The sequence below is a fragment of the Myotis lucifugus genome, unplaced genomic scaffold (genome assembly GCF_000147115.1).
Source record: "Myotis lucifugus unplaced genomic scaffold, Myoluc2.0 scaffold_141, whole genome shotgun sequence".
NCBI classification, from domain to species: domain Eukaryota; kingdom Metazoa; phylum Chordata; class Mammalia; order Chiroptera; family Vespertilionidae; genus Myotis; species Myotis lucifugus.
In genome coordinates, this window is record NW_005871189.1 from 986,587 (window position 1) to 997,458 (window position 10,872).

General features: G+C 42.8%; 1 protein-coding gene across 1 annotated transcript in view; it reads left to right on the forward strand.

Moving 5' to 3' along the window:
- Positions 1–10,812: 10,812 nt before the first annotated feature.
- The window catches only part of AGK (acylglycerol kinase), a 73,157-nt gene continuing 73,097 nt past the window's right edge, over positions 10,813–10,872 (forward strand). The window contains exon 1 of the mRNA XM_006094717.3: positions 10,813–10,858. The gene's annotated coding sequence lies outside the window, so the exon portion shown is untranslated. The remainder of the gene's footprint in view (positions 10,859–10,872) is intronic.

Genomic DNA, 10,872 nt, shown 5'->3' on the forward strand with positions numbered 1-10,872 from the left:
AGGAGTTAGGGAAGGCCTCTTGGAGATGTTTTTCAGTTACGACCTAAGGCTAAGAGGAAGCTAGGCCATGTAAATCCTCCACATTACTGCTGTTCCTTCGGCCAGAGGCGGGCAATTAGGTGGGAAAGAGTGTGCATGTTTGGCAAGAATGTAAGAAGCCGGAATGGTTGGAATGCAGTGAGTGACGGGGAGAAAAACAAACATGAGGCAAAGTTGGAGAGGTAGGTCGGGGCTAGATTTCATAGGGCCTTGTGACCCTGGTAAGGACTTAGGAGACTATTTTTAGGACATTGGGAAGATTTTTAAAGATTTTCAGCAGAGTAGCTGTCTATTATGTGGGGAATGGACGGTGTGGAGGCAAATGAGAAAGCAGGGTTTGCAGTTAGGTTATTTCCAATGAACTCCATGGGGAATGATAATGGTTGGGATTAGCAAGGTGGCAATGGACATAGAAGAGGAACTGGTTAGAGAGGAAATCCAAGTTCAGATTTGGACATTTTTGTTTGAGATGTTTGTGATATATTCAAGCAGATGGGTCCAGTGGTCAGTTATACCAGCTGGGGAGAAAGGTGGGGTGCAGGCTGGAGAGATAAGAGAGTCTCATCTGACCTCAGGGGCAAGTTGTAAAGTCAGTGTATAAGGCCAAAGCAGACACAATTTGAAATTACCTTTGAAAACTCTAGTATCTCATGCACCTGAACCTTTGGGAGCTCAAAACTAGGGCTTCCTTCTTTTTCTTTTTGTATTGTGGCCACTCCCATCTCCCCTGCCCCACACAGTATCTTCTCTGGGTTAATGGACACCCAAGACTGGTTTGTGGAAATTGGGAAAATGGGAAAAGAGTTTTTTCTTTGCCAAGTGGGTAGAGTGAAATCACTGTTCACATAAATACAGCTTTCATGTGTAAACCGGAGAATCATTAGCAAACAGATGGTTTTTATTCATTTTTTTATTTAATTTAATTTGTTGTTACTCCTCACCTGAAGATATTTTTCCATTGATTTTTAGAGAGAGTGGAAGTGAGGGAGAGAGACAGAGAGAGAGAAACATCAACTAGTTGCCTCCAGTGCATGCCCCAACCAGGGCAGGGGTTGAGCCTACAACTGAGGTACGTGCCCTTGACTGGAATTGAATCTGAGATCCTTCAGTCCGAGGGCCTTTGCTCTATCCCCTGAGTCAAATCTGCTAGGGCAACAGGTGGTTTTTAAATTCGTGGAAACGGGTAAGGTCACTTAGGAGGAGAGGGAAGCAAAATGAAGGCTGTGTTAGCTTCCTAAGGCTGCCATGACCAAGCGTCACACACTGGTGGGTTCAAATAACAGAAATGTGCTATTTCATGGTTCTGGAAGCTGGAAAGCAGCACTCAAGGTGTCAGCGGGTCCATACGCCCTCTGAAACCTGCAGGGCAGAACCCTTCCTTGCCTCTTCTAGCTTCTGGTGTTTTCTGGCAATCCTGGGCGTTCCTGGGCTTGTAGATGCATCGCTCCAATCTCTGCCTCTGCTGTCACAGGCCTCCTCCTCTCAGGTGGCCCTGTCTTCACGTGGCACTCTTTCCGGTGTGTCTTTCTTCTTTTAAGAACACCAGTCATAGTGAGTGACAGTCTGTCCTATTCCAATATGACCTCGTCTTAACTAATTAGAACTTAAAGATCCTATTTCCAAATTAGCCCACAATCTGAGGTGTTGGGGTTTAGGACTTCAGCATGTCTCCTGGGGGACACAGATGTATAACAACATATGTCCGCGGTTAGAGTATCACACAGAATGGTTTCACTGCCCCCAGAATCCTCTGTGTTCCACCTATTTATCTTCTCCCTCCTCCCAACCCCTGGCAACTACTGATCTTTTAACTGTTTCCATAGCTTTGCTTTTTCCAGGTGTCATATGGTTGGAATCTAGTATATAGCCCTTCAGACTGGCTTCTGTCACTTAGTAATATGCTTTTTAAAGTTTCTCCACGTTATTTCATTGACAGCTCATTTTTAATTGTTGAAAAATATTCCATCATAGTGTACTCCCAACAGACTTTTTAACATTAAAAAATTAAAGACCAGAAACTATATCATATTAGTTAAATAGCAAGAGCTGAATTAAAAAGAAAAAGCTGTTAGGGCAGCTTGCTTGGGGGAAGGGATTAGGCAGAGAAGTTACATGCCCAGTCCTATTGATGGCGTGTCTCAGAGGAGAGAGGGGTTATGGGCTGTTGTAAATATAACAACCCCGGTATTTCCCTTCTGATTCCTCCTGGAAACACAGCTCAGCTGCCAGCAACTTGGTCCCCTGAGTGTAGGGCCTGAGCAGTCACCCTGAGGCACGGTAACCAGGCCTGATACTGATGGCAGACTAAGAAAAAAATGCTGAAGTCCAGTACCTCTCAAACCACGTCACTTTTTGCTGTTTACCTGACACTTAAGATATGCAATAAATGCTTGAATGAATGGTTGAAGAAACACATGATAGGCCCCAGATTTGGGGACTGAGCGAAGGTGCAGGGAGAGAAAGATCCACCCATTAATGAATCTTGTGATAAGACCCAGAGATACTATTGCCGAACCCACGACACGTTTACAAACTGCTGAGCACTGAGGAGAGACTGTTTGCATTAGATTCAAGCCAAGACATCCCCAAGATCCCTGACAATGAAGGACATAAACGCCTAGAGCCAGCCAGTAGACCAGAGGAAAATAGCTTTGTGTGTTTATCCCCAATTCTCCTGCTACGGCCGGATCCTCAGCGCCATCTAGTGGTGCGCTATTCAGGGTGGCTGTGTTACCAACGCAAGGAACCAGGGTTTCATGCCCTGGTTTCAAACTACCAAGGATTAGAGCCTTCCCCTTAAGGTTCAAGATAAGAGACCGCGTGGCAATAATGAACACATCGAGAGCTTTAGAATTAACGTCAGAGAATTTTAAGCCATAGAACTTAATCTGAGCAATTATAGGCACAATTAATAGCAGGATTTAGTATTTATGCTTATCGTTTTTGCAGTTGGGGATACTGAACAATTTTGGACAATGAGGCCAACCAAGATAAAAAGTAAAGCTGTGCAAAGGAAATGTAGAACTGAGAAGTGGAAAAGAGAATCTGATCCAGCTCCTACGCCCAGGCAGAGGAAAAGTCACTTCCATTTCTCAATTACAGCAGCGTAGGCTCCGTTAAATGCCCAAGGTCAAACGTGCAAAGAGTGAGGCAGGAACCCGACTGGGTGCAGTGTTGCTTTCTTTTGCTATGCTGCTTCAGAGTGCTCCTTTCTTTTGATATTTGCCTTGTTTTTGCTACAATTGCATTGATATTCTCCTACCAGTGGGTCAGTCATCTTTATTCTATTCTATACCCACAAACTGTCCTTCTAAAAGCGTGGGTCGCCCCCTCCCTCATTCGCTGGATGGCAGCTTCTTACACTTGTTATGCATTAAATATATCTAATGTCAACTCATATTCCCTTCATCTGTTATGGACTTTTAGGTTCATGTCTGTATGTAACATTTTAAATATAATTAATACAATTCACAATGGATTTTTAAACACTGCACTTTTATTTTTAAGAGCATATGGTTTGGCCCTCGCTGGTTTCGCTCAGTGGATAGAACATTGGCCCATGGACTATAGGGCCCCGGGTTCGATTCCAGTCAAGGGCACATACCTCGGTTGTAGGCTCAATCCTGGCCCTAGTGGGGGCACATGTGGGAGGCAACCAATCCATGTGTCTCTCTCACACTGATGTTTCTCTCTCTTGGTCCCTCCTCCTCCCTTCCACTCTCTCTAAAAATCAAAGGAAAAATATCCTTGGTTGAGTAGTAGCAATAAGTAAATAAATAAATAAATAAATAGGAAAAAAAGAAAGAAAGGAAAAAAGAGCATGTGGTTTGGAGTTAAACGGAGAACTTATATGTATTTGGCATTAATTACTAAGTAGGTGACTTTACAGCCAATAACCTATTTAATTTTCATGATGAGCCCTTTAGGTAAGTTAGAGAATTACCTTTATATTGATGAAGAAACAGAGATTCAGACATTTTAAATAACCACTCCTAATGATGTAATAACTGAAAAGAAGACCTGGAAATTAAACCTGGTGTCCTGTCTCAAAGTTTGGTAGTATTTCTACCACAACTCTCAATTCCACAAGACTTGAAGTCAGGAAAGTCTAAGTTTTATTCCCAACTTAACAAATACATGAAACACTGTATCCTATATCATTCTTTGGGAAATCTGTATGTTCATTTAGATATCAAAGTTTCTATTGAATTCTAATGTAAAGACACATGTTTAGCCTAGTCATTCCCATGCTCATGGAATTATTGGGTTTTTGTTGTTGTTTGGTTTGTATTAACTTTGCTCTGAAATGGTACTCTATAAACACACCATGAGAAACGCTTGTGGAGATAATATACTGGAGAGTCTGACTGGAGAGATAGTTGTGAACTGAAAAAGGACTCAATATTTTAAAACCATCATTGGGTATACTTGCCAAAAAGAGCTCAGAGCATCATTTTGAAATTCTTGTTTGTAAACTTCCCTGTTCAAGAAAGAATGAAGGTAGGAGAGCAGGATTTCAGTGGCACAGTGATTATCTCCAGGGTTCTCCATGAAAATTACAAATGTATCTATGGTAGAGTATCCTCTCACTTTCTATCTCTGCCATCTCTCACCTTTTCTTGGTTGCTAGTCACTCTGGTGGCCCATCTTAACCTGTCCAGCTCTGTGTGCCCTAGGTTTCAACATCACCTCTGACACCTATTCTGAACTATGGTCACCTGGAACCTTGTGGCCACTGAGGGCAAGAGACTTTTACTGCCCACTACCCCAAAGACATCATGTTGGCTGGGCCACTCCATTAGTGCCATCACAGTGAAGGAGGGCACTGTGCACTGCACCCTCCACCAGAAGAGACACATGTTGGAGGCAACAGCTATGACATTTGTGTGTGCTGCAGAGTCCCATTGCACTGGTGAATGAAAAGCCATCAGGTTTGAGTGGACTCAGAGCATGAGAGGGCTCCTCTGCTGATCTGGTACCATTGACTTTGTCCTTCAGCCCTGAAGACCTAGCAGATCTAATCATTCTCCCAGGGTCTGGGGGAGAGATCAGGGTGTTGAATGAAGCGTACAGCAAGACCCATGAAGGACTCACAATTTGGTTTTATTTTGCATGCCTGTCATGCTTTGCCAAAGCCACCATCTGGGGACTTAGCAGGGGCCTTATAAATGGTCATGGTATCTTGTACAACATTGCTCCTAACCAAGAGCCCAAGTTAGATAATGGGCTACAGCCTGTTGAGAGTCACTGGTCTCATTATGTAGCCAACACCCAGAAGCAGCTGGCCTTATAGAACAGTAGAATGGCTTATTTAACTTCAGGTATGCCTCCTGCTGGTTAAATAAACACTCTCGATATGGAGTGCTGCCTGGTAGGTTGAGAATATTCTTTGAACCAGCGTGATACATGATAACTATTCCTCCTTTAGCCAGAATACATGAGTCAAGAAATAAAGTAGTAGAAGTAGGGATGGTGCAGCTCACAGATACCCAGTGACAGTGACCTCCTTCTAAAATGTTTGCTTCATGTCCCCATTGCATAGAAAATGTAATACCCAATAAAGAAATGCTGGCACCAAGAGAATCATATTCTTACTGAATTTGAAGCTAGACTATCAGCTGGGTATTGCCTCCATTGAGGTCACTGGGTAAAGGTAAAACTTAGTGTTATGCTTTTAGCCAATGTCTCTGACACATCTTATGCATCAGTTAATGTCTACCGACCCATTTGTCTCTTTTTTTAAAAATATATTTTATTGATTTTTTACAGAGAGGAAGGGAGAGGGATAGAGAGCTAGAAACATCGATGAGAGAGAAGCATCGACCAGCTGCCTCCTGCACGCCCCCCACTGGGGATGTGCCTGCAACCAAGGTACATGCCCTTGACCGGAATCAAACCCGGGACCCTTCAGTCCCCAGGCCGACGCTCTATCCAGTGAGCCAAACCGGCCAGGGCCCATTTGTCTCTTGTTCAGGCACCACTGTGGCAGCCAGCTTTGCATGTGCTCTAACTTTGGAGAGGCCCAACCAGACTGCACCCATCTTAAGGCTCTTGCCTTCTATCCCTGGGTACCTTGTTCCTATTAACTCTCTTATAGTTTGCCTCTCTGGTGAATGAAATGAAAAAAGAACTAGATAAATGGAGAGATATTCCATGTCCTGGATAGGAAGACTCAATATTGTCAAGAAGGCATTTCTCCCCAATTTGATGTATATGCAATCCCCATAGAAATCCCAGAAAGTTCTTTTATGGATATTGATTGTGAAGTGTATATGGAGAGGCAAAAGACCCAGAATAGCCAACACATTATTGAAAGAGAAGAACAAAGTTGAAGGACTGATGCTACCTGCTTCCTTAAGACTTACTGTGAAGTTACAGTAATGAAGACAGTATGGTAGTGGCAAAGGAATAGACAATAGATCAATGGAACAAAATAGAGCCCAGAAATCAACCCCCCCCAAATATAGTCAACTGATCTTTGACAAAGGAACAAAGGTATTACAATGGATAAAGGAGAGTCTCTTCAACAAATGGTGCTGGACAACTGGACATCCACATGCAAAAAAAAAAAAAAGAATCTAGACACAACCTTACACTTTTCACAAAAATGAATTAAAAATGGATCACAGACCTAAATGTAAAATGAAAAACCATAAAACTCCTACAAGATAGCATAGGAGAAAACCTTCGTCACCTTGGGTATAGTGATACTTTTTAGATACAACCTGACACGATTCATGAAAGAAAAATTGATAAGTTGGTCTTCATTAAAATGAAAAACTTCTGCTTTGTGAAAGACAGTATCAAGAGAATTAGAAGACAAGCCACAGACTGGGAAGAAATATTTGCAAAAGACACATCTAGTAAGGGGCTGCTATCCAAAATATACAAAGTATTTTTTAAATCCAATGATAAGGAAGCAAACAACCTGATTAGAAAATAGGACAAAAACTTAAGAGACACCTCACCCCTCAACAACAACAATACACACACACACACACACACACACACACACACACACACTTGGCAAATAAGCATATGGAAATCTACATCATATGCCAGCAGGATATGCAAATTAAAATAATGAGGTACCACCTATTAGAATGGCCAAAATCTAGAACAGTGACAACACCCACTACTGGTGAGGATGTGGAACAACAGGGACCCTCATTCATTGCTGGTGGGAATGCAAAAGGAATACAGCCACTTTGGGAGACAATTGGTGGTTTCTTAAGAAACTGAACGTACTCTTACCATAAGATCCAGCCATCATGCTTTTTGGTATTTTACCCAAAGGAGGTGAACACTTATGTCCACACAAAAACTTGCACATGGATGCTTATAGCAGCTTAATTTGTAATTACCAAAACTTAGAGACAACCAAAATGTCCTTCACTAGGTGAATGGATAAATAAATGGTGTTCACCCAAACAATAGAATGTTACTCAGTGTTCACATAAAAAAATGAGCTATGAAGCCATGAAAAGACATGGAAGGAACTTAAATGCATATTACAAAGGGAAATAAGCCAATCTGCAAAGGCTACGTACTGTATGATTCCAATTGTATGACATTCTGGAAAAGATAAAACTATGGAGACCATAAAACAGCGGTTGCTGTGGTGGGGTGAGGAGAGATAAATGGGCAGAGCACTGAGGATTTTTAAGGCAGCGTAATTCACTTTGTATGATGGGTGTACATCATTATCCTTTTGTCTAAACTCATAGAATGTACAAGATAAAGAGTGAATCCTAAGGTAAACTATGGATTTGGGGTGATTATAATGTGTTGATATAGGCTTATCCTTGGGGTAGGGGGAAGGGGAGAGAGAGAGAGAGAGAGAGAGAGAGAGACAGACAGACAGACAGACTCCGGTGAGTGATGTTGGTAATGGGAGGCTATGCAAGTGCAGGGGCAGGGGGATATATGGGAAATCTCTGTACCTTCTTCTCAATTTGTTATAAACCTAAAACTGCTCTAAAAATAAGGTCTTAAAAAAGCTACTTAAGTTTGTTATAGATAGAATTTCCACCTTCTTGTTTCAGAATATTTAGAAGTTGGGTTACTCTGGCAGACTGGGTTTTGCAAAAACAATACTGGAGACTGCTTGATGCAATCAACATGGATCCAATCTTTGTCCCTTTTCACTCCTACATTAAACAGGCAGTTGGAAAGTGCCAGCCAGGGCCCAGATGTCATCAGGGGGAGTAGGTGGCAACAGATGACAAGGGGACACATTAACAAAAGAAGTGACATTCAGGAAAAGGCAGAGCCGTGTAGATCATGCATGAGAATGGGCATTACAGAGGGTTCTTGTAAGATCCCATGTCATACTCTGGAAGACATTCCCTCTCCTAGGACCTACTAGTTTCTTGAAAGGTCTCATTTACATGTTTCCAATCTGATAGTAGTAGATGCAGTGGGTATTAAAGGTTACAATAAGGAAGAGATTTGAAGCATAAATACCATAAGAACACCATTTCATACTTTTTCTTAAAGGAAAACAAAGTAGGCTAAAGAAGGATCTGTGTGCATAAAATGAGTAAATAAACCAACATGAATGTTATAAGAATTTGTAGATAGTTTTCTGTGATAGAAGTTCTGACTGAGGAGGATCCATTCTCACAAGCAGGATCCATTTACTACATATAAGGCTATTCAAGGTGATATGAGTGTTATATCACTTTTTCTGAACCTTTACCTCTGTTTTATTGTTAATAAATCTGTAGAATATGAGTATGGCACAGGCCCAGGGAAATAGTTGGAGAATAATTTTAGGAACAAGAATAGTTTAAGCATGCCATTGATGTCAGTTACTGTAGCTCCTTTCTGCCATCTATTTTTATCTGTTTTGTTCCTTTCAAACGACATCTTTTTTTTTTTTAAAGCACTGTCCTCACTGTGTCTCCTATCCATTAATAGCTTGTGGCTTGTAGTTTATCAAGTCGGTGCTCTTGACTTCAGGATCAGAAATCCCTGACTTTGACTGGTTTAACAACAAGGAATTTCATTATTTCACATAATAGGATGTCTAGAGTTTGAGCAAGCTCTAGGCATAGAAGAACCATTTGGCCCAATGATGTCATCAGGGACCTAGGTTCTTTTCATCTTTTCCCTCCCATCCCTCTGTGGGCTTTGCCCCAGGCTGACTCCCTTCATGGCTCCACTATGGTTGTAACAGTTTCAGGTATTTCCACACCTGTGATCCTAGCTAAGGGAAAATGTGGGACCATCTCTCTTTTAAACAGCTTTTTGAGCCATAATTTACATACCATACAATTTTTTCATTTAAAGTTCCTAATTCAGTGCTTTTAGTATATCCATGGGGTGGTGCAACCATCACCACAACCAATTTTAGAACTTTCACCACTCCAAATCCCAACTACATTCCTTGGTTTATGGTTCCTTCATCTTCAAAGCCAGCAGATACCATCATTTTTCTTTCTCTCCTCTCTTTCTCTTTTTCTTTCTCCTTCTCTCTCTTTCTCTCTCTCATCTATCTCATCTGTGGTCTCCTTCTCATAAGGACACCTGTGATTACATTGGGTCTACCTGAATAATCCACGATAAACTTCTCATCTCAAGATCCTAAACTTAATCACACCTGTATGGCATTCACATGTTTCAGGGATTCAGAGGGACATTTCCGTGTGTGTGTGTGGGGGCGGGGGGGCTGTCATTCTGTGTAACATAGTTTTCAGTGTTCAGAATTAATACCTGTTAAAAAGGGCGAGCAGGAAACAGGACTGGGCAGAGGGAGAAGCTGAGCTGTTATGCAGCCTGTAAACGGGAAACCAGGTTGCAAGCCCTATAGGGCAGGAACCCGAGGGGTGCTGTACTTGAGTGCATGCTAGTGCCTCGCAGGAACACACTTAGCAAATGTTGCGTTGACAGAATGATGAACTGAAGGAGGAAGGAAAGAAGCCTGGACTGAATGGGTTGGTCTCCACACCAACTGGGGTTGGGGGTGGGAGAGGAAAAGAGAATTAGAATTGCTGGTTTATCTGTAGCTTTCTTGTTTTCTGGAATTTTTCACTATATTGTGGCCAAAGAGACGTGTAAAATGTAAACCAGATCACATGGCTCCTTGGTCTGAATCCTCTCAATGCCTTCCCATCCCATTTGGTATAATGTCCGAACCCCTTACCACCATGGCCTGTCTTGCCCACCTCTCCAGCTTCTTCCTACCCTTTACCCCCAGTTCCCTTGGCTTCACCCACATTGACCCCTGACCTGCCAAATGCCTCAGGCTTTAGAGTTTTGCACTGGCTGTTCCCTCCCCTCTGGCTCTCTGTTCCCCTGGATCTTTGACCTGCTTCTTCTCACCTTTCAGGCCTCAGATTAATTACCCCTCACTCAGAGAGGCCTAACTTTGCCTAATTTAAAATAGCTCTTTCTCCCCCCCCCCCCCCCGCCCCCTTCATATCACCTGGTTCAGTTTCTTTGTGGCCCTTATTACTATCTCACATTGCCCTGTTCATTGAGTTATTTCCTTGTTGTCATGCCAGGTCCGAAAATAGTGTTTGCCTTGGAAGGCTTTCCATAAAATATCGTTGAGTGATGGATGGATGGATGGATGGATGGATGGATGGATGGATGGATGGATGGATGGATGGATGGATGGCAGGCTGGATGGATGAATAAATAAGTGAATGAAAAATGAAGGTAGCCCCCCAGGTGGCGGCCTTTGCACTCCGCACTCCTTACGTGTCAGGATCCCGGGCCGGAACCCGAGGGCGTCGGCAGCGGTTTCCCTCAAATGAGCGGAGGGATCTGGAGGGAGCACACAGGAAGGCCGGCGCCGAGCGGACCGGCGGCGGTGAGTACAGCGGG